The 27,603-nt window shown below is 46.1% G+C and overlaps 1 long non-coding RNA gene across 1 annotated transcript in view; it reads left to right on the forward strand.

Moving 5' to 3' along the window:
• Positions 1–11,698: 11,698 nt before the first annotated feature.
• Positions 11,699–27,603, forward strand: part of LOC149331140 (uncharacterized) — a 46,473-nt gene continuing 30,568 nt past the window's right edge. The window contains exon 1 of the long non-coding RNA XR_016284826.1: positions 11,699–11,759. This is a non-coding gene — a long non-coding RNA (uncharacterized LOC149331140). The remainder of the gene's footprint in view (positions 11,760–27,603) is intronic.

Below are 27,603 nucleotides of genomic sequence, written 5' to 3' on the forward strand. Positions count from 1 at the left end.
AATGGGTAAATGACTGCAAATAATAATTGATCGATTACTAATATTTTTTTGATAATTGGCACTTAATTGAAAAGGGATAATTAGTGGTAATTGATCGATCAATATCTGGTAGTTAATTGACAATTGATCACTGAAAGATCAATTACTGATAACTGATAATTAATTGATGAGTGATAAATAACTGACAATTGATGATTTATCGATGCTTAATAGCAGTCTAAGTGGGTGAGAGAAGAAATAAGAAAGTTTGAACGCATTGGCGAAGATTGGTGGCGAGGGAGAGGCGACAAGTGCCGAGCAGGCGTCACTGCTCACGCATTCCTCCAATGCGGGTTGCCGCATTGATCTGTAAGTTTTACTCTTGGACTTATCTATTCTCCACGCAGCCAGTGCCGTTTCCTCTTCTTCACGCCCTCCCGTCGTCCAAATGTAGAGCTGCTACCGTAGAAATGTAAAAGAGGTAGGCAACGATACCTTTATTCAAGTAACATCATGTGGTAATAAGTGAGGACCGTTGCACTTGTACCTTATTCAAAGAGTTCATGACCATCCTCTTCAAAAAATTCTGCCGCATTTCTACTTGAGGAATAACGTGCTTACAGCGGCGGTCATGAAACATAAAATTGCATATGACTGCCAGTACTTTTAGGCCCTGCTGTGCTGAAAATACTCGCGCTCAACATGATGGGCACTTGAGCAACCAAGCTTTGATCACCAAAGACGGTGAATTCTCTAGATTTGCTACACTTGGATTGAGCAGTATGCTCATAAATTTCTAAATCTAGACAACACCCCGGAATAACATAGGCTGCGGTAGCATTTTTTCGTTACTTCAGGAAGCGATAACGGTCATGCCAATTTTTCCCGGTGTTATAACAGAATTCCCCGAAACAGTGAAAACTGTTTTAATTTTTCTACTGTGCCCAAGAGACATAAGTGAATGCCGAGTAGCTGCATTGAACGCCAATATTAACCGGGGTAAGCGCAAACCCCAATTTTCAAACACTTTATATTTACGCCCACTGAGCAATCATTCAGGAAATAGAAGTCCTGCAATGGCGCAGTTTATTGTGCAGAACAATGGACTCCAGCAACATGATGTTAGATAAGAGTTGCGGTGGTTTTTATTGTTCAGTTCCGAAGCATCGTGACAAACTGAGCCATTCAAAGTAAAATGCCAGACTAAGTCGAAGCCAAGCACTGACGGCTACTCGTTCGCACTAATTTAGTGTCGAAATGGCAACATCGGTGAATCTCGCCTTCTTATGGCAGGATAGGTTAGCGCGACACTAGTGTAAATATATCCTAGACCGAGAAACTGGCTAGAGCGTACCTTATCTGTTCAACATTGGGCTTGTAGTACACGTTCTGTACATCTCCAGCATAAACGGTTTTATCTGCAGTTTGCGCACAGTTATCAATCATTATTATGGTTGCTTTTGATCCGAAAACAAAACTACCCTGACATAAACCTAGAATACAAAGTCGCTAGGCTCCTCTGAAGACAACCAAGTAAGCGACCAGGAGTTAGGTGCCACAAACCATGTAACTATATCTAAAACAATCAAGGTTCAAGACAAAAAAAAATAAATCAAAGTGGAATGACAGGTATTACCAATCTCTAAAAGAATACGGAGCTGTCTTGAGGACTTTGGATAAGTAAGAAGAATATTGAATTGCCTTTGCCAGTGAGTGTAACTGGCATAAAGGATATCGTAATGATACGTAATTATGCCCCAGCGGACAAATATATACTTCGACTCAATCGAAGGCGGTAAAAAAAATAAAACTGAAGGGCTACCTAAATCAAAACCCCAGCCCGGGGAGCATTCACGGGAAGACTGTCGTTATCTACAGTGAGAAGTCGCCAAAAACAATGGGAATACTGGAAAAAGAGATTAAGGTTAAGAACAAGGAGACATGAAAATTCGGCAAGGGGACTGCGTGGGATTTGTTAAAGCATACTGAGAGAGCCGAGCTTGTTTGAAGGACTCTTCAGGGGGCCAGGACTCGCTCTTTGCCGAATATGTTAGCCTTGCTTGGCTTCCACGCGTCCTGCGATTACCAGTGAACGCTTGCCGGAGTATCCGACCCTCCGAGAGAGGGGACCCCAAAAGGGGCAACGATCCAGGGTCACCTTCTCTAAACCAGCTCTCCCCCCTCCGTTCTCCCGCCGACGTTCAACTATTGGAAGACCCAGACACCGCAGAAAGTGGTTTGGCGGTTACTCGAAGATATTTCAAAACAGGACTCTTCGACCGTTTTCAGCACCCGATTACTGTGTTTGCAGCAGACAACCAACTTTGCGAGAACTCCATCAGTTGCTAAATTCGTTGTCCGCTCCTACGCCGTTATTCACAACAGTAGTGGAAATTAAGCGAGTAATTGTATAATTTCCGTCTGTCCTATTAGCGGTTACTTGGAGTGGACTCTATGTCTTTCATATGTTTCGGTGAGCACTGGCTGCTTGGGCCGACTGCAAAGAAAGATTCTTTTTGCTGAACCAGGCCTAAAGGCAGGTTAACCAATGACTGGTCGTATTACGCCAAGCCACAAGACCCTGCGAGGCATCGAGATCTTCGGTATCGGACAGTGGCGCGCAGTGGCTGTGTCACGCCCACCGCACCGATAAGGAGATCACGTGTGTGCACATTTTATTATCTTGGAATTTTGGCCGATATTTATCAAGACAGATTTCAAGTGCCTGGTGCCAACCTCTCCGGACAAACTGCCGCATCTGGGAACGGGAAACGTGGGGTCCAGCTCACATGCAATCCCGTGTAGATTACGCGTAAAGTTCTCCTGGATTTTCTAAACTCCTCCAAGATGGGCCCGGCAGAACACATTCAAACCATCCCCACGTACCAGTCTGAAAAGGCATATCAAGAATACATAGAACAGGGTAGAATGAGGGTTTGTAGGCTTGCTACTCACTCCAGACTGCCTAATCTCTTTCGCTAAGACGTACCGTCAGGTATGATCTTGCGACAAATATTATGCACTGCGGTTGCCTCAAGCAGCTAGCCAAACAATTACCTTTACCTAAGTATCGCAACCAGGTCTACGAAACGATTACAGAGATTTTCTTCAGCATAGGCAAAAAAAAAAAGCTTCGTTTTCTTACAGTTATCAGCAGTGTTGTTCGTGTACAGCCCCACCGCATTACGAAATTTAGAGCGAAAAATGAAACACATCCAAGTGGAGTATATATACTACAGCAGAAGCGGCTCTACGCAGCTCGCGCAAACATGATTATAGATATGTCAAGAGCTGAAAAATGTTGTTTAAAACTGCGTGAGGGTCGCTGGAGGGCGAAAGCGTGGCTACGATACTCACGGCTGCGAGAAATAAGGACTCCGTTCATTGCTTTGGTCGTAAATTCAATTTCGCTTGCTGGGCCAACCCAAAGACAAGATTAACAGCGGTCACATCAGCATGAACCCGAGAGGAATGTAGCTGTTTTATCGGCCAGATTAATGAGTCAACATACATGCGAACAGTGAATTGCGGGATAAAACACTTAAGGGGTGCGAGAATCAGTACGCTGAGTCGTTTTCGCTGTCCTTCGAAGATGAATGGCCTCGAGTTTAATAGTCGAGCTGCGCTGAAACAACTCATCTCAAGCACTGAAGGCTATTAAAGTGCGACCACTTTACATCACAGCACCGCAAAGGTTACGCACTGGCACCTATTAACGCTTGAACGACCTCCGTCGTTTTCAGTGGGCGGCTCGCTCGGTTTATAGCCGCGCGTCTCGCCCGCGTGTGAACAGCTCACGCCTAGCAACACTTAAGCTCGGCTGGTTGAGTGTGCGGGAGGTTGCAAAACGCGCATGCGGTGTCACAAGCAGTTATATTATTCAAAGGACTCTTTTTTTTTTTTCATTTTTATCAAACCCTCTTAAGTTCCGCTTCAAAAGAGTAATCATGTACCCATGTGCAATTTTGTTCATTCGTTGTTGCAAGAACTTTCCTTAATAGCTTGAATGACTGCAAGCGAAGATAATATGCTGCAGCTCATATTTCCTCATTAAATCCCTTTTTTTTACTCCTTAAAAAATAGAAACCACAGTGTTCAAATTACTGTAAGAAAGACTACGTCCCACACTCTCTAACGAAGGGTGTTGAGCGATGTCATTGAACGTGTCGCAAGAGCATGTTATTTACAAAGAGCCTTGTGCAAGCAGCGCATCGTACTTTCAGTCAGCCCTGCTTTGAAATGTCAGAGGTCTATAAAGAAAACAAAACAGCTCACCATGGGGTTAATTTTGGTATGGTTCACCGTTGCGGCGTGTTCATATTGTCGCAATCACCTCTCCTCAACCGTATCTTCACTCTTCGGGTGTAAGAGAGTAGGAAAATTGCTACACAAGGCTGGCATCCGTAGTCTTTCTGAAACTTCACACTTGATCACCGAGCTGTACATCAACATAACTTTGGTCTCAACCAAAGAAGCCATCATGCAGTGAACTGCTGCGTTGCAACCCTCTTCAATGACTGCACTGCTTTCTACCACCCTTCTTCCATCTTTACTCCCCTGTTGCCTCCCCTACGCAGAGTAGCATGCCAGCGAATATTCACGCTGGCTAAAATCTGTTTTTTTTTTAATGCGTAAGCATTGTATGGCTATGTTTGCGGAGCTTGTCCGCACGATTAGTTCCGAACGAACGGGTTTAGGCGAAAAATAATTCTCCTATGGAATAGAGCATGAAAAAATCTCGTAAAGGCAATAGTGGGGTTTAGGTTGGTCAATTAATGAATTACAGCCAACAATATCCAAAAAGTGGGCGCGGCCGGAGAAAAAGTGGCGCCAAATTTGAAAATGCCGGAAGTGTGGCACCACGTGACAGAAAGTGTGGGCGGAGCCAACGCGTGGCGCCAAATTTGAAGACGAATTTTGGCGCGAAGTTTGAAAACTCCTGCTTAGGCATTTCTCCAATGCGGTGCCGCTCTGATCTCTCACATTTTCCCTAAAGAACTATCTCTCTGGCCAAACACTTCGCTTGAAAGTTTAGGCAATACCTACATAATCATCGCTAGCCAGGAGGGAAGAATGTTTCTTTTTTCAGTTTTCTTTGTATGGTTTCCATCAGTGTGGTCTGTGCACTCGTAATGTGGTTGTCTGCTGTGAGATCGTGGTATTTTTTAATTTCAAAGCATCCTGTGTACTTTCAGCTAACAAAATGAAATCCAAACGGCAGAATAGACGGTACACTTCAGTTTCATATATAGAGAGCAATTCTTCAAGAGTCATTAGGTGCCTGATTTTGAATATTCTAATGGTATTCAGGCTTTGTGCTTAATTAAGCCGTTTGCTAGCCTAGATCACCATCAACAACTTATGGAACATCGTACGAAAGTGTCATCTGTGCAAAAGACGTTGTTGCTGTGACTAGTATTTACCTGTTTTACATGGGGTATGGAGAGGTTACACAGGCCACGAACAATAAAAAACGAGAAAAAGAATTATAGGCTAATGGCAAGCTTCTCAATCAAATACATTTCATCAAAGTATTTTGTATCGACAGCTAATAGACATTGACAAGCTGAGACCTTTAGAGTCAGTGGACTCATATTAACAAAAAAATGAAATTATTTGTGCCAGAGACATCCGTACACCGACGCATCGATGATTCTCAGGGGTCCTAACAGTTCTTTTGGGAGCTACTATTCGGACACACAATGTCGTTGCTCGTTTGTCTAATTTCAGTAATGTGTAATGCTTAGGAAATTTGGCTGCGGCACTTGCTGCACTAGCAGAGCTGGTTTTCTCATAAGCTCTTTAAAGGAGAGAACATACTGCAGGCCTACTGTAGGCTATGGGGTCACTCGCGTGCAGCCGGCCGGGAAGGCGCGCTTCCGTGCCAGCTATGCGCGGGCGTTCTCGTGTCCCCAACCCGTGGCGCAAAGTCACAGCCACGGCGGGTTCGGACGAAGTAGGCAACGAACAGAGTACGCTAGGAAACCGTTTATTTACCTAGCGCAAGGCAAAGCACACTGCGGAAGAATGTTCTATCCGATAATAGATGGTTCAGCAGCTTACCAGGTCGTCGTCGACCGGCGATGGATAATCCGGGAGGGCGCGGGCAGGACGGGGGTCGGCAGGGCAGAGCGGCAGCAGCACCGCGGCGAGAAGAGAGGGCGAGTCCCTCGTTCCCGCGCGAACTTCGCCTTTTAACCCCTACGACATTACCTCCCTCTTGAGCAACTTGTTGCAATCAAGAGGGGTCGTTCACCCGTCCCTAAGACGCCAGAGCGTAGGCGTGACGTCACGTCCGAGCTGAGGGTGAGGAGAGTTGCCGGGTGCCCTCCTCTCCCCATTCCCTGCGGCGTGCGCTCTCGTCTCGTGACTCGGCGCGAGGCGGCGAGGGATATCTGGATATCCCACAAGGCCTGCAGTATGTTCTAAATAAATAAACAAATAAATAAATAAGTTTATTAGTAAGTGAAATTCCCATAAGCCGGCAGGATTTACGAGCTTGTGCGTAAATGTGCAGTACAATTCAAGATACCAAACCTGATGTCAACGAAGCCCATGAACCGAATATTTCCACAGGCCATACGTCGTTCCCAGGGAGATTGTGACTTTGCATACTGTTTTCTTCTTTCAACAAAACCAGCTTTCTTGGGAACACTCTTTGCAAAAATGGCATCGTCAACACCGCCTTACGTTCGAAAGGATCCAGATAAATTCCAATATAAATGACATTGCGCGGTAACCGGTCTATGAGCAGAATGTAGCTAGAGACGCGGGATTGTAGACAATGTGTGAACCGAGCTTATTAAATCAATGTGAACATCTCATAAGGCAGCATAGGATTCAATGAGACACGGGCGCACAGTGAACGGGTTGAGAGCGTGGGAGACAGTTTTTGCGGCCCAAGTTTTGTTTGAAAACAGTGTACGAGGCGTTTGAATTTTGCTCTTTGTGTATTTGCCTTGTGGCACAACGGCAATTTGCAAATATAAACTCTCAAAGTTTTCCCGTCACCTAAAACTCTGTTAGCATGTCTTAATGAATGAGGTCTTTTTTTTTTTTTGCCGTGAGTTTAACACAAGCTTTTTCGTTTTGTAACCTTCAGAGGCATCTGCCCGTCGTGATATCCTAATGGCTGTGGTGCTTTGGTGCTAACCGCAACATCACAAAACCGTTCTCAGAAACGGCGATAGTATCAATCCACGATCACAATACATTCGCATCCATCATAGGTGCGGTATTTATCGCTTTTCGCGGAAATGCTGCAACTTCGCATTACGTAGCTAAAAACCACCTATGTTTACATAGAGCCCTTCGGAAAGATCCGTTTTTATGGCCTACCGACCGCTTCTCTGGAAAACTGCGTTTCTCATTGTTCAACATGGCGCCGGTTATCGAACGGCTGTTAGCAGAGGTCGAGCCTTATCAAGCTCAAAATTTCTTTCTCATGAGCGCTAGTCATGAGGGCTGGTGATTGAGTATCGGCCTCTGTCGCATTTCTTCAATGAGTGGATCATCACTGCACAGCGAAGAGGATTCAGCACTGAGCATCGTTAATCTACGGGACGCAACACAATTACTCTGGCAAACCGCAGAGACACGCTACCACCGGGAACTACGGTACTGCTTACAGCCTCGGATCGCCTTGGATTTCATCGCCGGGTCGCCCGTCCACCGATTTTCAAGGGATCTCGCCATGAAAAACAGCTTCCGGCCTTCAAAGACTCCTCGCGTGTAGAGAGGAATCTAGGGAGGCCAGAAGCTCCGTAACCGGAAAGTGAAAACCGAAACTGCTCTGCGCATTGGCAACGCAGTAACAGCCGCATCTGTGCTTGTAAAATTCGCGGTGCGCCAACACTTGCGCACACGCTGGCAGCAAGCGTTGCGTACTTTCCGCTCACTGCAACAATAATCTGAGCAAACTCATTGCATTTTTCGCGTTTCCGCTCACGATTCGTATCGACCATCCGTACGTCTGAGCCCTTGCTTCCCTCCAGCCTCGGGACAGTTGTCTGTGTACGCGCTTAGTGCTCGGTAGGACTGTGTCAGTCGTTCTGAGGTTTCCCCTGACGCCCTTCGTCTCTCTGATCTTCTTGTGGCTGTGCGAGTAGCCTAGTTGCCTGAGTAAGGACCTTTCCATGGTTGCATGTAGAACGTATTCCTTGTGACCGATGAGGAGTGGATCCTAATGCGGCGCGCATGTGTTGGAAACACCTAGGTGCATTAATTTACGCGTAGTTGTTTTCAGTTGTAGACCCAGCGTAGTCTTATATCCGTTCCGTAGTCTAGCCTCTACTTGTTCCTTCTCTTGTGATGTAAGCATTTCGAACGTTAGGCTGCAGGCAGCTACTTTTTTTAAGGCGAACGTACAGAGGGAAATGACGCCCAATTAAGCGAAGCATCAAAATGGACTGTCAGCGGCTCTGAGTTGTTTTCCCTTGCTTAGGACAATGTGCCTTTTTAAAACAATTGGTGCACATTTGACTCATAAACCTTGTATATGCATGTCCTCGCTACGCTTATTGCAGAGCTCCCAATAAGATCTCATTTTTGCACACAGCGTTTTCGCGGAGATCTTATTTCATAGCCCGTTATTAATGCGAGAGCGTTACTCGCCTCGTTGAGCGAAAAGCAGCCGCAGTTTTGAAAAATTCGTGGCAGAAACGCGGCCAGCGAACGACGTCATCACCCCTCCTGGATCGGTAAACCATCACAAGACAGCGGTAGATCAAAAAAGGCAAGTATACTTTCGCGGTGATAGAAACATGCTTGGTGGAGCCCCTCCTCCTCCCTCCTACCCTCAATGGCTCTACAATATCCTCTGAGCTGGATAACAAAGGGGACTGCGCTCAAGATGGGGGCTACTGACCCCTCCCTCGCATGCATTGGGCGAGGGGTCACTGTCCCCACGGACTTGTTGTGCTGCACATACACAGTGGCGTGTTTGCTGCACGAGATACGCTAGGAAATACTGTGCACACTGTAGTATTCATGCAAACGCAGCTTACGGAGTCTTCATCACCCGAGGTTTAATCGCTCGTGGCTACATCAGACGATACAGATAAGCGGGCCGGAGGCGGCAGTTAGCTGGCGAACTACTAGACCATCACAATGCAGCGAAACATGCGAAGCTTGCTGCTGCAGCAAAACAACGTTCACCCCCAAAATAACTGGCAGCAGCTCAGTGACACACTCAGCGAGAGGCATTTAATGTTCTCGCATTTACACTTCACAAGAACTCCTTAAGTAACTCCTTAAATTTATAGGGTTATTATACAGATTTTACTATATATAACGATGACCAATTCAAAGCATTATCAGAAAACGAGGGGCGTTCAATAAAGATTTCCCCTGACCCACTTCGTCTGGACGGAGAGCAACGAAACTTTGCAGATTTATTAGTGTCCTTCTCTAAACAGGTGCCACCCAGGGACACACATTTCTATATTTTTTATGCAACTGTAAACACTTCGCTGGTAGAAGTCAAAAGGTTGCTCCAAAGCCATGTTGTGACTTCAGAAATCAGTCTCATCATCTGGAAAATGCTTGCCCTTCAAATATGACTTCATTGTTTGAAAGAGGTGGATGGTGCGTGGTCGGGTGAATAAAGGGGATATGGTAGAATTTCAAAGCCGCAGTAGCGTGCTTCTATCTGGGCAACATGTGAGTTGTGAACTTGGGCATTGTCTTGCAAAAGGCGGACATCTTTGGTGAGCATGCCACTTGTCTAGCGTTTCATGGCCTCCCTCGATTTTCGCTGCAGTGAAGCATAGTATGCCCCAGCAATCGTGGCACCCTTTGCTAGGAAATCCAGCAAGACTGCTCCATGCTGGTCCCAAAAGACTGCGAGCATGACCTTGCCCGCCGAGGGCTGGGCGCGTGCCTTTATTGGAGGTGGTGAGCCCAAGTGCTTCCATTGCATCGACTGGACTTCAGTCTCCGGATCATAGTGATGGGCCAAGCTTTCATCCTGTGCAATCAGTCTGCCGAAAAAATCCTCCTGGTATTCGACTCGTTCCTGCTTTTGGAAAGGTGTGAGTAGCCGGGGAACCCAGCGAGCGGGTACCTACGCATATGAAGATTGAACTCAATGATTTTTTTTCAATGGACCCCGCACTAATTTTGGCATTTTGCGATAGGTTTCGAACGGTTACGCGGCGATTTTTCAAAATGGCGGCCTTCACTTTACGGGTGGTGTGTTCATCGATAGCGGAGTGGGGTCGCCCTGCAATTGCAGTCGTTTCCACCGAACTCCCACCATATTTGAATTGACGATGCCAGTTCTTCACTACACCATATGATAGGAAATCCTCCCCATAAACCTCTTTTATCTAAACGAAAGTCTCCCTTGGAGAGCGGCATTTAAAGTACAGGAACTTGATGACGGCTCTGTATTCCACTGCATCTATTATCACAGCTCACAGCACGTCAGCACCTGTAAAAGAAAGGCCGTTATTAGTTCAGAGTTGCACACTGGCGCGTGACCTATAATTACATATGTCATTACATAAGCGCAGTTTCTGCATCCTGGAATAAATTGAATAGAGTCAGCGGAAATCTTTATTGAACACCCGTCGTATATACAATATCTGCTACTCATTGATTGCTACTGCAGTGATTTAAGACTGGGAATGTAAGCGCGGAAAGGGGAAGAAATTCAAAGTTTCTAGAGCATCCGTTCATGCTATTCTCTCTTCAAAGAAAATAGCAAATACAAGATAACTCAGCCAATCAGTCCTTATTTCACGGGAACAAAGGCAGAACACACTACTAGAGAACGCTCTGATGAGCCTCACTACTTTCTAGGCGCAAGATCAAAAGGCGCAATTGCAGTGCTCCACCTGCAACATTTCAGCCCCAATCAGTCATCCTGGCAGATAAATACAAGGAGTGCACAATATGGATCCCTCTGCTCGATTAATCAAATGCGCTTTTGGACGTAGTTTTCATGCCTGTTTAGCTCGCAAGTAAATGATGATGCTTCGTTTGAGCATCATAGCCTGTCCTCTGTACTTACCGGTGTCTTGTGAGCGCACTGAGAAAAAAAAAATGACACGCACTGAACAATTTTCTGCTAATGTTTTGCGCATGTTATGACATCTCCGACGCTATCATTGTGTTAGAAAATATTCTGAGAAAATAACAATGCGATCGGTGCTGCTCCTATAATTAAGCGTCGTATTGACAAGGCAAAACTGATGTTATGTTCTCGGACGGGGCATATTTTGATGGCCTAAGCATATACTTTTCTTTCGGGAGGGTGGAAGGGAAGGAGGTGGAAGGTATTCGTGTCACTGCCACTTCTCCTTTGATGGATTAGTTGGTTTATGGGGGTTTAACATCCCACAGCGACTCAGGCTATGAGAGACGCCATAGTGAAGGAGTGCGGAAATTTTCGTTACCTGGGGTTCTTCAAAGTGTTTTCTCGCACAGTACACGGGCATCTTCTCGAGTACGACGAAGCGTGCTACGGCGCTTACCTCTATAATGCACCGCGTTCGGAAGCCAGCCTCTTTTATTCCAGCTCCTGTTCTGTGCCTAGAACGCAATATATCCAGCAGGTGCGCAGCAAAAGCGCTTCTTTGCTTTCCCAAAACATATCCTGTCTCTGATAACAGGAAAGAAGTACAGCTTGACGACACACCGGCACACCATTGTTTACGCACCTGTCGACGGCCGCGTGTCAGCGTTTGTTTACTTTCCCTTGCTGCTCAGCGCCCGAGCTTACGAAGTGCTTCACAAGGCTTTTGTTGCCGTCATGCAGAGCCTCCGCTTGAGGAAAAGTAAGGCTTCCCGTTTTCGCTTCTTGCTCGTGTGTGAAACACAGGTTTGCGCTTAATACAGCTTATTTCTTCAGATTAGCTTGAATGAAATCCCTCGGTAGTGGAGATGAATAGCTACAAAATCAACCTCTCTCCTCCGTGTGTTGTTGCATGAGCGGCATAGACTAGGAAAACCTTCGGGGTTTCGAGTACTGAGCCTGTAATTACGGCTTTCAATGCGTTGCCGCCGTAGTAACCTGTAAAGCGATGAGAAAAGTCCATGGGGGAGAGAGTTGAGAGAGCGAAAGCGCTTCAAGAAGTAGAAAAAGAAGGATCTTGATAATGATAATGAAAACATTTTAATTAGATGTAGAATTCGCGGTCGGTCCCTGTATTCCGGGTGTCCATTCGATCTTGCTGCCGCTGTTGGAGCTTCGGCGAGCTCCTGCTGTACTTCCGGATGTAATCTTTGCAGCGTTTCCTCCAGGCCCTCTATTGTCCTCTCCTTTGTCCTCTCCGTTTGCATGTTATATTGGTAGACGTACGCGATGGGGTATAGGCCCAACTATATAGCATAATATGCGCATAGCCTTGTGGGTAGAGTGCGTGAAGTGTTTTCGTGCTCCAGCACGTGTTTGTATTCTTCTCAATGTTATTTCTTGGTCCTTATCTGGTTGCTGATCTGGTGGCACGTATTTACTTCTGCGTAGCGATAGGATGATTTCTGATTTTGCAGTCAGCATGTGAGTAGACGTGCTCATCCATGAGTTGGGGCACGCGGGTAGGTGTGCTCGTGCTTCCGGATGTACCCCATCGTTTCCATGTGCACATTTTTCTCGCCTTCCAGCATCACTCATGCCCTCAGATCTTGCCATTACCTGCCTATCCTTCCACTGGTGCAATTCTCCACGCTTGTGAGTCCTTAATTAAAACAATATAACGTAAAGAATGAAGTCGGAGCAGGTGAAAAGAGATTCATGGGGAGCAATTGGAGCGCTGGGCTCCTGGCCACCAGGGTCTACGAGGCAATGAGGCCGCTGATGCGGCCGCCCGAGCGCTCACACACCGGGCTCCTCTTCCTAGCTCTCCTGGCTCAGAAGCTCATAAACCGCTTCTGCGGTTCCGCGAAATCCTAAATCATTATTGCGACAGCCACCGTCTCTACCCGGCACCTGCCAAGGGGCTGAGTAAGGCGGAGGAGCGAACTCTGCGGCGCCTGCAGACAGGAACCCTTCTCTGTCCTGCCATAGCAAAACACTTCGATCCGAACACAGATGGGCGCTGCCCACACTGTGGAGAGATCTGCGATATCTTTCACATGGTGTGGGCATGTACTCAGAATCCTCACCTTCCCCCTTCCCCCACCCCCACCCGAGAGGCATGGGAGACTGCCCTCCTCAACTGCTCCACGCTGGAGTCCCAAAGGGCTCTGGTCAAGCGAGCGCGAGACGGGGCCTCGTCGTGCGGTGTCCCGGACTAAGGATACCGACCATGCAGCAGGGTTTTTTAGCCCTCAAGCTCTCTTTGAATAAAAGTTTTTCACCACCACCACCCTTTAAAATATGAGCAAAGGTCAAAGCAGTAGTATGTTGGCGTCAACGCAGGAGGGTAGAAAGGAAAGGTGAGAGGAGATGAGCGTAGAGAGATTAAAACCGCTGCTAAGAAGAAGAGAACAAAACGGGTACAAGGAGAGAATGAGGCTTCGTGGGGCGCTCGCTGACTAAAGGATTGGTGGCGGTATAATGACCCCAAGGGATCTATGAGAGAAAAGTTGAGAATGACCACTTGCGTGTATACTTAAAATAATTCATCCATAAAAATTCATACACTTAAAGCAGAGCTTAAGTGGCTCCTCTAAATTTTATCTCGCTTGTTTTTTTTACCGTAATAACAAATATATTGGCCACTCCCCCATTTCACTGTGTGTCTGCTTTGCTGTGGGCAGCCCTGTATATATATATATATATATATATATATATATATATATATATATATATATATATATATATATATATATATATATATATATATATATATATATATATGCGGACGAATCAGCTAAACAGCGACGGAATCCGGTATGCGATTGAACGGTACGTCGAGGCTTTTAACGTCTTCCGCACGGAACAGCCTGAAGGTGTTTTGGAAAAGGACAGGCTCCCTCGGAAACGTCGAATCGCAATAAATGTTTACCTAACTGATGCGTTTCTGAATTTAACATTTTACCTCTAGCAACCAAGTATGTTTATCTTCTTGTGCTATATATATATATATATATATATATATATATATATATATATATATATATATATATATATATATAGAGAGAGAGAGAGAGAGAGAGAGAGACGTTTTGGAGGATGACGAGTTTGACTGCTAAAAAGTATATACGGAAGTATTCGCCGTGTTAAAAAAAATCATATTTATTTCACTCAACGTTTCAATCTGAGGACCTCTTTGTCGGTCCTCCTATCGAGATATCGAGTCAAATAAAAATATTACTTTTAATTAAGCACGCACTTAAATTATGTCCATAACACTAATATATATATATATATATATATATATCTTTGAAGGGTCTTATTGTCTGACTTCTTAAAAGTATCAGTCAGGCGTCTGAGGACCGGCCTATGGTATCGTGCAGTGAATTCCAAGAATGATCCCAGCTCTGCCAGGCCGAAGTTACATCACATTGTTTTGGCTGACCCGTGACTAACACTCTGCGAAGCTGAAGCTTCCGGTCGTGCGTATGGCTCCCGCATCTTTTAGTGAAACCTCGTTGCGCCTCCCAGATGTGACGGAGGTGGTTGCCGACTTGCAGTGTCGCATCATCCTTCCGATATTTTTCGTGTGAATGCCGTGAGTTTCTCACAGCATTTCGCTCTCCTCGAATATCCTCTATAAAAGAAAGCTTCGCTACAAATATCAGGGAAAGCGTTACAGTTTTTTAGCTTTTCCACCCCGTGGATCATGACACTTACGATGTTGTCGGTGTAACTGGTAAGGTGTAGTGGTCGCTGCACAGACATTCCCCAGTGTTCAACAGCGCCACCTGTCTTGCATTCTTAACAAAGGGTAGTTTTGGGCACGAGACATTTCTTGCTCAATTGTTGATCCTAGCTGGGGTTTCGTGCCCGTTTTTATTTCGAGTTTAGAGTTAGATTCCAGTTGCTCTAGGAGGCTGTCCTTGCGTGCGTACCCCGGATAGCTCCAACCGGTATGGCGGGCGTTAAAGTCTTCGAGTACAAGAGTGGTATGGTTTATCGCTTGTCGGGTTTCTCCGGAGAAAATGAATTATGCGATCCAATTCTGCTTCAAGGGCTGCAAACATTCAACAAAGCCTTCCATTCGCCTACTTTAGCCCTTGTTTTACAAATCTCTCCATGAGCCCAAACTGTTGTAAGACTAGCCAACGTAAGTCTTTGATGTCTGTTATGCCTATGCTTCAAGTATATCAAAGGGCGCGGTGGCTTTAGGAATCTTGCAGACATAGTGTGAGATAAGAGAGAAAATTGTCTGCAGTCCCACGTAAGGCGTTGTAGAGTGCATTTTTCACATCTTTCCTCTGCTTTTCTGGATCAAACGCACATAACAAGTTAAGCGCCCGTTAAGCTTCTTTCTGGGGTATTATGTGCCCCTCCTTCTGTAAGCCTACATAATGGACATGTGTCACGGAAATCAGGGATGATCCCTACTTCCGGGGTTTTAGGGATCAGAAGCCCTTCTCCCGTTTTTCAGCCCTTATGTGCGCAGACTTTGATGAAACATTACTTCCGCATAGGCTTGCGGAAGAAGAGCATAGATTAACAAGTTTAACGAGCGAAACTTGCTGAGTGCACTTTCCTTGTTACTGTAACGCAAAAAATGTTACATTAAAGGCAAGATTATTTTTTTCCGCTTTGTCGGCACTTATTTACTAAGAGTGTTGTCAGATTAAAAGAAGACTCAGTACAACCCTCATAAAGGCACTCTGCAAGATCAATGAATAATCTTTTCTTCTGTTAACAGCGTCAAAATGATACGAAATTGCGTAAACATGGCGTCTGACTTGCGGCGACAATTAAGCTTTGCAGGACTGGTAATTTTAGCTCGGTGTCTGTGCAGAGAAGTTACAGTTGAAGAGTTTTTACGCACGAGTGTATTTCGGTCTTGACACCTTTACAATATCGCTTCAATTCTTTAAACAATGTTCTAAACATTCCTGCATTAAGAAAGACAGAAAAAACAAAAAGAAATCCGTAGGACATGTTGCAATAAGGATCACAAGGTTGCAAGCCTGTGAAACTAAAGACAAAGATTACTTGTGCAGAACAATTTCTTCTGTATTATTCTTTGTACACAAGCTTTTCGCAATTTTGTTAAAAGCGTTAATGCTCACATATGTGCAGCAGTTCATAGAAGATGTGATGCCTTTTTTCTTTTTGTCCAGGTTGCATATTTACAAAAAAGAGTTGAATTTATTACGAACCAATCTCTGTGCCAACGTTGTGCTAGAAATGCGGCGCTGAAGCCATAGGCCGACTCTGTTGTGTTCTGCAACAGTGAAACATTTCGACCCCAAAATTGATGGGCGCTGCCCTCACTGTGGGGAAGTATCCGATACCTTCCACATGGTTTGGGCCTGTCAAAAAAATCCTTCCCTTCCCCCCAATCCTTCCCCTTCCCGAGAGGCATGGGAGGCAGCCCTGCTCAACTGCTCGGGGCTGGAGTCTCAAAGGGCTCTTGTCCAACGGGCGCGAGTAGCGGCCTTGACCGGCGGGGTCCCGGACTAAGGACTCCACCTATGTAAAGGGCCATTTTTGTTCTGCAAACTCTCCTTTTGTTTATTAAAAAGTTTTCACCACCACCACCACGGCGTTCATTGTGTTCATTGGCGTTGGCGTTTGCAGCGTTTTACACTCCGATCATTTTAAGGAAAGGAAGTGCGCACATAACTGGCTGCCTGGATCAGTGGACGCATGATTCGCGCTTCTAGTTACGTGGGGTGATGACAGAGAGATGTTTGCTGCAGGCATTGACAAGGTTGGTCCAGAAACGCGGCGCAGAAGCCATAGGCCGTCGGCGTTCATTGTGTTCATTGACGTTGGCGTTGTCAATGTTTTACACTCCGATCATTTTAAGGAAAGGAAGTGCGCATCACTGGCTCTCTGGGTCATTGGAAGCCTGAATCCTGCTTATAGGTACGTGGGGTGATGAGAGAGATGTGGGCTGCAGGCATTGACAAGGTTGTGCCAGAAACACGGCGCTGAAGACATAGACCGTCGGCGTTCATTGTGTTCATTGGCGTTGGCGTTGTCAATGTTTTACACTCCGATCATTTTAAGGAAAGGAAGGCGAGCGCGCGCGGCGAGGCACGCCAGCTGTGCGTAGTGACGTCATTTTCTCTTCGCGCATGCACAGCACGGCTGTCCAGGAGCCACGCGAAATTGCTCAACCTCGGCCAGTGTAGCTCACGCTATAAAAAGTACAATCGCTGAAATATTGCGTAATACGAAACATTCAATGAAAAGCTATCCGCCCCGTGCCATTCACCTGTTAGAACCTGGGTGCGGAGGCCGCGTTTCAACGCTAACCAGCGACAGTGATTCGGACCGATGACATGCACGTTCAGTTGCATGCTCTAAGGCGCGGTTGAGGTCTCCACCGGGATGTCGAGATTTGAAAGCTTCTGCACCCTTGCTTTCCTCGAAAAGCTTTTCTTTTTTCAAAACATGCTTTCACGTCCCTCCAAGTAAGCAGACTCGCACAAATAAAAGCCTCAAGTCTCAAACAACATGCAACATAACATACAGATGTCTCTTCGCACTGAACGCTCCCCAGTGCAAACGACAAAGATACATTATGAACGGCACGGCAACGAGCAGTGGCCGACAGACATTCAAAAGCCAATGTCCAAATCTGCACTAGCGTAGAAATCAGTATTAACCTGTCTTGTTGCTCGCAATAGCGCTGCCAACGTGTCACGAGCTGAACGAGACAAAAAGTGACTCGATGGGACAGACCAGTGGGCGCTCATTTTCCAGGAACTGCGCTTTCCGCCGTTCATGCGCCTCGAAAGAGGTCCATCACAGAACATTTGGATTGGTAGTGAGCTGTTCGTTGCGCACGAATATCGTGTCGCCAGTATAGAGCTTCGAGTAGGTCGAGTTCATTTGCGTCGTCTTTTGAGCTGGTGCTAAGAAGCAGTGCGGTCTTGCATGGCCAGCACAAATCTAGTCAACGATTGCTGTGCCACTGCCAATTCCAGATTGATCAGCCTCACGAAATGGGCGTTAGACGGCTGTTTTTCGCATGGAAGTAAACTTTGCACTGTTACATATAACTTTCAGCGCCAATAAAAACTTGAGCAAGTTTCATTTGACTTCGCTGGTATGAATATTACCACAGACTGGTGACGGTAGTGCGGTAGAAAGGAATACAGCTAAACGCCTGCAAAGGAAACTGTTCATTGGATTTGAAGATCCAGCAACCACTAAAGCAGCTCAACTTTGACGATACAGGCAGGTGCACTTGAGACTAATTCAAGATCAGCTGGTGGTAACTATCGGCAGCGTTCTGTCTTCCCCTACGACACTTGGAACCTCGACACCACGACCTCTACGATGCCTACCACATCGAACAATCCAGCAGCGCCTTTGAAAACTGCAATAATTCGAAGAGAATATGGAGTCCGCACTCCTAATATTGCCACGTATCATTTTAGTGTCCGTTCGTTCGCGCTCAAGGCCGCAGGAAAGGGGTGTTATCATTTTTGTTTGTGACGCGAGAAGCGACTGGACTAATCTCGAATGATCACAGCCATGAACAGCTGCATCTACGTGTTTCTAGATTACTGTAGATGATCTAGACCTGTTATCTCGAAGTTTCCTTGGTGTCTTTATATTGAGTGATGTCGCGAGCGGCGGGCATTCGTAGTTCAACGACTGACGAGCACGTTTGTTGCTTACGCCACCGCCGAGTGATTCAGTTCTTTTGCGGGCGCAAGCCAGCCCAAATAAAGAGCTTCGTTTCCAAGACTGGTTGGTGTCTTCCTGACCGCTGGACTGCCGTCACTACAACGTGACAATATTCCATTTAACATTCTATTCACATCGTCTTCTGCCATTGGTCGCTCCTCCAAGCGCTGCTAGTAGAAGGAGAAAACTTCACGCTGGTCGTCGTAGAGATGCACTAGTGGTATATGACGCCAACCGCGCCCATGTTGTACTGAGGAACTTCAAACCCTTTTTTGTTACTCCACGGAGTAAGCTCCACTGATTGTGTTGAGTGTGTTTACAAATCAGACCGCAAAGTAATAAAAATAATAAGAACTAAACAAATGGTTCCTGTAAAAAAATACAGCAAAAGAGTAACAGCTTAACATACGTTGGTAATAGTGTGTGCTGTAGAAAATTAGTGCGAACGACGGGCGTCAGTCTAGACTAACAAGAACGGCAAGCACGGAAGCGGTTGCTCAGAGCAGTTCCTACCTGGAAAAGATCAACAAGACTGAAAGTTGAGAAAGACGAGAAAAAAGCTGTTGCACTTTCTTGTTTAGTCACTGGATTTGCTATGCTAGCCTACAAGAGGAAGTCAGTTTTCGTAGCACTGCTTTCTTTTACCAGTCTGATAGGACTTCAGAAGACGTGAAGCCGGGAACTGGCGCCGAAGAGATAGAGCTAAAGGGGAAGTTCCGAAGAACACGAGAAATGTTTTACGCCGATTGGCAAACACCTAGAAGGCGATGAGGACAAACGCGGTGCTAAGGACACTGAACGCAGGAAATTGGTGCGAAGTGGTGCAGGTCGGAAAATTTTTCTGCTTTAGTCTTATCACGCAAGTCAACTAGGAGATATCAGGGACAAAAGTGATATACTCCATGCGGCGGGAGCCGGAGAAACAGAAAACTGCGTTGCAACGCCATCTACAGGCGGCATCTGGGATCGAGACAACCAATATGTGACCTTTATTATCTGCAAGCGTGTCGCTGGGCTCGTTTCAATGTTTCGTGCTTTAGCTCGCCAAAATGCCGCAGTTTTCCATTGCTCCGGCTGCCGCCGCGTGGAGTATACCAGTTTTGTCCCCGATATTACGTTAAGTTGCTTATGTGTAATATGAAGCACGGTTGCTGTTTTAGTTCTTAGGAAGGCGCTTAGCGGAAAGCCGAAAAACAGAACTGACGAATTGCTTGCATTCAACTGTGGGTAGATAGAATAATTTATTTACGCTGGTACGTCTTTCAATAATTAAATATAAAGGAAGTGTTTAAAAACGTATATTTGTGAGGCATCGTAACTTAACTTAAATGCGGCGAACAGAAACACGAATATGGCACCAGTTTTCGTACCCGATTTGATTCTGTAGTGTGAGGGACGGTTTTATACAAGTAAGCATGACTCTGCGACATTTTCTTATTTTTTTTAGGAGGGATGTAAGCCGTCTACTATTTTTTTTGTTATGGCCGATTTCTAATAAAATTACAATGTAGGTGTTCTTTTATGTACAAAGTTTGCAGTGAGAGTTTGACTAACTCAATTAATATTTGACATATAAGCAGTATTGGGATTTTATTGGGGATATTGGTTAAACTTCATGCCAAAAAAAGACTGACAATTTTTTTATAGATTTCATGACCGCTCGAAAGCAGATTTGTTTAAATGACAACGATGACGATGAAGACAGATAGTTCTCAGTGTCTTCGCTCCCCAAATGCGTCGTCCAATCTGTCAGCCTATACCCTATTAATACTCCTTTTCCTCTAAAACTCTTAATAATTCCAACAGTTTACCGCCTGTGTCTTGGCCACTCCCCCGTAGTGGGTATGTGCCATTCTACTTGAGGCCAACCAACCAACCAAATGGAATATGGTGAAGGCGACGAAGGGCAATCACAGGGCTAGGGTGTGTAACAGTTTATCAGTAGGCGTGTTTGGCTGCTTCGATACCCTATTGCGCTTGCGCAGTGGCCAGTGAAGCTTATATGCCCCCGCTTCCGCGGGTTGGAATTCTAGCCGCGGATATGTATTTGGCTTATTATTTGCTTATTTCACTTGGCACAAACCCTGAAACATCGCAAGCTCTTCGCCAGGTTTCATGCTCAGGATCTTGCTCAGGGTTTAGCCATCGGAATAGTGTGTTCGCAAGAAAAAAAGTTTACAAATCATTCGAAATATTTATAGACTAAAAGAACAAAAAAATACGTCGTGCGGTGACACCATGCTTACGCATGCGTAAGTGGCAATGCATTGGTAAAATTCAATGGATCGAAGGTAGGAAACGGGCTGGTTTATAATTTGGGGCAGCAGCTGATTATATTTATTTCAACAACGGAAAAGTACGGGAAAAAACCGTCAACCTACAACTCTACCATAATAGTAAATAACAAGCTCATTCCAACTGCTAAGGTAAACCAGAAAATGCTCATAAGGCAGAGACTATTCGTAACATCCCGAAGGGAGATAACAACCTTTAAATCTGCGTGCTCTGATCAGTCGCAGTAAATAAAGTAGCGTGAAAACTCCTGTAGATTTGGCTGAGCTGATGTGATGCCATTTTGTGAGACGTGAAACGTAAGGTTACAAAACAGCGTTTCAAAAATAGCGAAGTGAGGGGGTAGGATAGCGGTTTCGGAATTGCTATTGAGTGAAGTGGAATGCCATTTCGGAGTTTGTGCTTTATTTTTCGCCTGCCAGACTCTCGAAGTGTTCATGTTTTTTATACCTTGGATACTTTTAAGTGTGGATATTTCGCAGAGAGGTTGTTTGATGTAACCTAGTATGCAAAATATTTTTGAAAGCTTAACTTTTTCTCCAATTTTTTCGCGATCGCAAGGCCCTCATGCGCCCTTACGAGCGCAAGCGCTCGGAGATAAGGCATTTCTGTGATTGCTTTAATCTTTGCCGCTTCATCTTACCAAGACAACAACTGACGTCCTTTGACCTTCGAAAGCAATAAAGTCTTGGACAGCTAATACCTGAAAGCAGTCTTCGTAATGACTTCTAGAGCAAGGTTTAAAAAGTTTTTTTTTTAGATTTTAGCTATCTCAACAAAAAAAGAAGGAAAGTTTTCGGCCAAGATGAAAAACTTAACTCATTTTATATCTTTAGAACGTTGACCTCAGATTTCAATGCCAAGTTCAACAACGCTATGAAAGAAAAGCATTCAACTCCCGCCTTTAGTGAGAAAACACAACGCGACTTCAAAAGAGAACCTACTCTCAATTTTATATTGAAGCTCCTTTAACTAATGGTGTCTGATGTCACTCTGGGTCGTTGGCACCAGGGTACCGAACAATGCTCCTTGCGAGCTTCTGCTAGCTTCTCTAAGGGGTTCTGGAACACTTAGGCACGCTATCGGAGCCAGGCGGAGAAAAGATCTTCAATATAAATTCCTTGATATGTTTTCCTCAACAAATGAACAGTGCAATAGCCTTCGATTTGGTATATGATCATTTTTACATTACGGCGGGCACCTACGCCTATATTATAATGCACTCTAAGCGCAAGTTTCTTTTTCTCGCTTTGAGATGCTCGTTTTCTTTTTCTTTTTCAATTTTTCAGTCATGGTCTAAATTTTGGCGAAATCACTCAGTGAAAGGAAAGTCGTAAATGCTTGTAATGATGAGGACAACGGTCGAGGAAAGCTTTATTGCAGAGCTTATATGCCTGCGTTGCAAGGGTAAATAAACTGTCTTTACATATATGTATTCAAGAAGGCTAAAGCAGCCATGAGAGGTGTGAGAAACCTTAGTGAGTCTAAGTGATTTTCAGTGCTTTCGTTTGAACAACGTTAATATTTCATTATCGCTTGGCGAAACTACAAACTGGGCTAAAAGACCCACTGTTTAGGGAGGAAGACCTTGCTGGCCTTTTAAAGGAAATATTGCCATGCCATAGGCCCGAGCTTGAGCTGCAAACAGAATGTCCGATGGCAGAATATTTGCACGATAGCTTGCGCGTGGTACACCAGTACGAAGCAGTTGATGAAAGAGCAAGCCGACTAAAAAATGGGCAGAAAAGAAATGTATCATTGCCCTTTCTGGGCTTCTCAAGAAGATAAACAGAACAAAATGCCTTATGACTGTGGTAACGCCGAGTTAAGTGTATAAGCACCTCTTTTCCCGGCTTGAGTGTTATAGACTTTGTGCACTGCTTGCAGCGCGCACTGTAATGACCCTTTCTTACCGGACGTCGGCTCATACGTATATGTTATACGGGCAGACTTTCTTTAACTTGTACGGATTTTCATTTTAGAGACTGCTAGGGATACATCAGTGTTGTCTGTACAGCAAGACGGACATTATGTATGCAACAGGGGAGGGCGCTCGCGTCGCAGCGACATCAGCGCCACGGATGGCGTGTTTTGCCGGTCGCGCGCGGGAGAAGACGGGTTCTCTTTTGCTCGGGACCGGAGAAGCGCGTGGACAACCACGCGCAACGCTCCACTCCTCGTCGGCGGGCGGCTCCGTGTGGAAACATGTTCCCCTGAGCTCGTCCCGTCCGGCCTGGGAGTTTTCCCCTGCCCTACCGTGGGCGAACGTTCGCTCTTAACCATGCTGGTGAGTCGGACATCTTCGATTCCTCAGTGTATTTTGTTGCTAGCTGGCGTTATTGTTGTTGTAGCAATAAATGCCTTGTTTGTGTCAGCCAGTGCGTCGTTCCCTTGTTCCCTCAGAGCAAGGCCCGCCGTGGTCGGCGTGCGTTCGGTAGCGCTCGCGACCACGCGGTGGGGTCCGCGCGGTTTTGGACTGTGTCAGCCGCGGTTAAACGGGGAGAACGCATTTATCTCCCCAATTTAAAACCCCACATCAGGCAGCCCAACGTGGGGCCTGCTCTCGGAACATTGGACGAGTGTCTGTCCGGTTCGAGGAACGCTCTTTGTCCGGATTTGACAAGTGGTAGGCCTAGTGTGAATTTTGATCCCTAGGACCTGCGGCATGCCTTCTTGAGTGCGGGGTGTATTGCGCTGCAGCATGTTTGAACTTTTCGACATGCTCAGCATGTTTCTTTTTTTCGTCAAGTTGTTCATTTCTGGAGTATCTTCAGCCCGAGAACCACTTGGTGCGCATCGAGGGAAAGCGAGGCCTAGCGCCCGCGGAGTTGCCGAGCCCGAAACGAGTGAGTACGGAAGCCGCGTGGGTGGTCCGAATTTTCTGTATATGTTTTCTCGCTGGCCCTTTTTCGACTCTGGGAGTCGCGGCTCCGGGAGCCGGGTGGCCTGGGGCCATGGGTGCCGCTACGAGCTCACTGGTATTGCAGCTCGGCACCGGGCGCTCCGACACCGACCGATACAGTGGGCGCCGACCGCTCAGAAGCTGCTTCGCGCAGTGAGCTGGGTAAGACCACCCCACAAAGCTGATGTCTCCTCACGGCTGCGCGCACGAAACCCGTTTCGGGTATTTCTTTTGTTGGGGGTCGTCAACCGTCACAATGGCAGTGAGGAGTAAGGTTTTTCAGAGCTGCCTGCACCGTGTCAAAAGTGACACGACCACCGGACCATGGTGTTGAGAGGGGCGCACTTTGCTGCCCCACCCGTTTTTTTAACCTAGCATGAACTGAGCAGTCTCGTTCAACTCAAGAAAGGGCTTTGTTCACTCGAACTTTGCGCTGCACAGCCGCCCGACACGTTTTGCTAGCGAGTTGAGTATAGTGCCACGAGGCCCTTGTGTACGCCGTTTCCCCTCGCGTGACCTACGTTAAAGGCATGCCGAGTGTGCTCCGGAAATTTTGCAGATCCAGTGCACATCGTCTTGCTGCAGCCTGCTGCGTCGGAGCGGCCTGTATCCTGTTCGCCGCATCCATCCGGGGCAGCCGTGGCGACACCAGACAGCAGCTACCTTCGGCTGCTGTTACCCTCGCGACTACTGCAGAATCCTGGCCTGTAGTTTCCAACCGGCCCTCCCCTTCGCGGGCCTACGGACACGTAGTCCGCGGGCCATGCGAGACGTCCCAGCGGAGACCTTCACGCCGTCTTCGGAATACCGCGGAAGTCTGCGTGCACCCTGTCGGCGTGACCTCCGGTGCAAGACCTGCCTCAAGTGCATGAAGACCAGGAGACTCCTCCATAGCATGTAACTTGCAGGCGCGTGGGTCTATTTATGGATGTGGGGATGTGGGGATGCACTCGCCTCCCCGTGGTTCGCTTTCCCGCAGTGCACCCCAACTGTGGTTAGCTCCCCCGCAACGCACTCTTCTCAGTTGGGTTACTTTAACTAACAGGGGAGGGCGCTCGAGTCGCAGCGACACCAGCGCCATGGATGTCGTGTTTTGCCGCTCGCGCGCGGGGGAAGATGGGTTCTCTTTTGCTCGGGACCGGGAAGCGCGTGGACGTTCACTCTTCGCCGGCAGGCGGCCTCGTGTGGAAACATGTTCCACACGAGGCCTTGGGGGATCTAATCTACTCCACCTTGGGGATTCCCCTAAACATTTGGTCAACATGTTCCCCTCAGCTCATCCCGTCTGGCCTCGGAGTTTTCCCCCTGCCCTACCGTGGGCGAACGTTCGCTCGTAACCATGCTGTTGAGTCGGACATCCTCGATTCCTCAGTGTATTTTGTTGCTAGCTGGCGTTATTGTTGTTGTAGCAATAAATGCCTTGTTTCTGTCAGCCAGTGTGTCGTTCCTTTGTTCCCGCAGAGCAAGGCCCGCCGTGGTCGGCGTGCTCTCGGTAGCGCTCGCGACAACGGGGTGGGGTCCGCGCGGTTTTGAACTGTGTCAGCCGCGGTTAAACGGGTAGAGCGCATTTATCTCCCCAATTTAAAACCCCACAATGGCCTAACCTCTTTTACTCTGTTGGGTATTCAATTGCACTTTTTACGAACCTACAAAATCTGCTTCAGACCAGCATTGCAGCAGAGATACGATGACTGTATGCAGCAATATGGAAAGCTGTAATTTAGTGACCACTGGTACGTTGTTCAGTGACAGTCAAGGAATGCAAGACATGCATGTCTTTCGGGGCTTCAAACAACCCCGAACTCCGAAGTTCAGTTTTACTTCACGCTAATTTATTTTGCATCAGGGCCAATGCTGCGCCCTTCCTTTCATCCCCAGGGGAGCGCGCCAGTCCTCATTGAGTTAGCGAGCCTCAAAGGCGCCTAATTAGATAAAGCGCTACCGCAAACAGTTCTCTTACTGAAGGAGGGGCAACATTATTTTCCTGGAGGCGTAGGAGAATTCCACGATTACCTTGCATGGTAATACTTCTGAATGGTTTGCTATACAGCCAGATATTTTTATTTGCTTATGACAAAACGTACCCAGCTGTATAAAGTCAAAAATAACAGACAGTGAAGCACTCCTTACATGCACCTTGACAATCCTTCATTGACTAATGCAAAAACTACTATCGTAACCGCGATTCTTGGAAATCAATTTCGATTGTTAAGATAGTGAAATGTTAGAAGTTAGTGCTATGAAAATGTTGATAGAAAATGGTCCATTCTTCAGACGCGTAGAGAAATCTTTATATTACAGTTTGTCCAACGCACGCATTGAGTAAAGACTGGAACACAAAACCAATGGGGAACGTTTTCCACGATAGAAGAACACTAATATCATAAAAAAATGTAACCCTGCTGAGGATATATCTCGGGATATATTGATTTGATACAGCGGAATATTACGATATGTGAAAAACGTGCGTTGGTAAAATTATTCCCCGTTGAAAAATGCACCTTTCAATAAATTGTGCGTTTGACGGAAACTGAGCAAACAAAAAAATGTCGTGTTTTAAAGATGGAAAAGTTCTGTTTTCATTTATTCACCATCCTCTGAGCTCCGTTTACTTGCTTGTATGTACAGCAGTACAAGACAGTATTATCCCTGAATGTATAACCTCGAACTGAAAACTATGCTGCGGTATACCGCCGTCCAAGGTGGAAGAAACAGCACTTAGTCTCAACCGGAATTTTTAAGGCGAAAGCCTTTAATGCCTCATACTGTCGTTAGCAGACGCGTCGGCAGATGCGTCCGACTTTCGGCGTCACTGCTTAAAAGGCTCAAGGTTCCAGCATGAATAAAGGCGCATCTAGTGAATGCATGGGCTTCATAAATAAAATAAAAGGAGGAAAGTCAAGACAAGGAAAATAAAAAATAAAAATAAGAAAATAAAGAAAAATCAAAACAAAATAAAATAAGATCAGAAAATAACAATAAAAACAATAAAATTGAGAAAAGGAGCAAACAATAAATGAAACAAAATATGAAAAATTAAAAAGTAAATAAAAACAAACATTGTCCAGGAAACGCTTTCGCCTTGCAGCACTTTAGAGAGCCAAAGTGTCCCCTGAACTTTTGTTAAAAAGGCCAAGAAATTTAGCTGCGAATTGTGCTGCGCTTATATGCATGCTGAGGAGGCACATACAAATAGTAAGGGATTTGCGGGAATCCATTGCATCAAAGGACATGTTTTGTTTTGATGCAGCCCATAGATAGAAAAATAAAGCGATTGCACGCGTGCCCCTTACTACAATTGGCAAATATCAGATAACTGTTTGCACTGATACAACTGTTCTGCATGGGATCTGCTTGGGAGACTACTACTCATAGGACTGTTCTTTCTCTACAAACAGATGGTGTCGTCCACCATCGATTTAATTGGTCTATTAGCACACGGTATTTCGTTTCTGCCTTCCACATTTCCCATTCTACGGGTTCACTGAAACGCTCAACTATCTCGTCATTAAGACTGTATGCAGGGGCATAGATCTGTGCAACTTTCAGCATAAATCGGCTTTAATTTAATTTATACAAACACTACCCTCTCGTTACTTCTGAAGACGTCAGCAATATTTCCAGCTAAATGCATGTTTATGTTATGAGGCTTTAACGTCCCAAGGTGACTCATGCTGTGAGGGACACCGTAGTAAAGGGCTCCGGAAATTTCGAC

This window comes from Amblyomma mixtum, chromosome 8 (assembly GCF_055824585.1).
Source record: "Amblyomma mixtum isolate Tamu chromosome 8, ASM5582458v1, whole genome shotgun sequence".
Classification (NCBI taxonomy): Eukaryota; Metazoa; Arthropoda; class Arachnida; order Ixodida; family Ixodidae; genus Amblyomma; species Amblyomma mixtum.